Below are 1,421 nucleotides of genomic sequence, written 5' to 3' on the forward strand. Positions count from 1 at the left end.
AGGTGGGGAAGACCCTCTATGAGGTGGATTGATTCAGTGACTGGGGTAATCGGGATGGGTGTGTCAGGGGCAGTGCGATTGGCACAGGACAGAGCAGGGTTTAGGGCTGTTGTACATAGGGTCGCTCGCTATGAGTCGCAAGCGACTCGACGGCACATAACAACAACAACAACAACTAAAGTTTGGTTCCAACTCTAACTCTTACAGTTTTCTTAGGCTTTGCAAGTCAAAAAAGTTGACTCTAGAATCTCTGAATTTCCTCACTATAGCACTCTTACTATTATAAGGAAGGCAGCAACTTGATTTACAATAGCTAAGGAGACATGGTAACTATGATTCAACTGTGGGGAGTTACCAATATCTATGAAGTCAAGTGTCTAAAACAGTAACAAGGATCGTAGGCACTGAGATCTCTAATTAGATGGGTCATATCATTGTGAGAAGAGGGCTGTATTGTCTATTTTGAAGCTGACATCCCAGCTGGCAATAGGAAACAAGAGTAGCAGAATCTAGCCTTGGGGAATATTGAGCTGACAGAACTTCGACATGAAATGCAATGACTTCAAGAAAAGATTGAATTAGTAATGTGAAACTCTTAGAAGAATGCCTGGCACAGAGGAAACCTAGGCAAATAAAGCTGTTATCGTTATTACTTATCACAGAACAACTGGATTACACTGGGAAAGCCAAGGCACAATAACAGAGCAGAACTGGCAAGGTTTGGCATAGGGTGGCAGTGACTTGATGGGCGTGCTGGTACCTGTCACCGGCTCCCTGCACCCTGAATGCTTGTCCATGTACTCTGAATGCTTGTCCCACCTACCAAAGTGTAAATGTAGATTTCTGGCTTGGGAAAATGAGTGGATAATAGTGCATTCCAATGAAATAAAGACTATAGGGCAATACAAGAATTAGTGCAGGCTTCAGGGGAAAGGAATACATATGGTTTCAGTCAATGATAAGTTTGAGATGATCAGTAGGGATGGCAGTGATTTTCAGTCAGCAGGTGTGCATGCAAGTCTATAAGTGAGACAAGAAATGAGCTCTTGAAAACAGATATGCTGGTTTCTAGCACTCATTGCAAGTCAGCGTTCCCCCTAAGTGTGGTCTACAAACTATTTCTATTACACTCAAGTTTTTACTATGTGCTCTCAAGTTGACTATGACTCATAGTGACCGTATGCACAATAGCTCTGAACCCTGTTCTAGCCTCAGTCAATCTCACTGTCTCTAACATACCTACCCTTATTATCCCAGTTGCTGTGTCATTCCATCGTATGCAGAGTCTTCATCTCCTGAGTCGTTCTTTTACCCTTCCAAGTATGATGTCCTTCTCTGAAGACTGGTCCTTCTTAGCAACATGCCCAAAGTATGTGAGATGGAGCCTCAAAATCCTTGCCTCCAAGGAGCAGCTTAGTCTC

This window comes from Elephantulus edwardii, unplaced genomic scaffold, assembly GCF_000299155.1.
Source record: "Elephantulus edwardii isolate Elephantulus edwardi_28Jun2011 unplaced genomic scaffold, EleEdw1.0 scaffold00065, whole genome shotgun sequence".
Taxonomy (NCBI): Eukaryota; Metazoa; Chordata; class Mammalia; order Macroscelidea; family Macroscelididae; genus Elephantulus; species Elephantulus edwardii.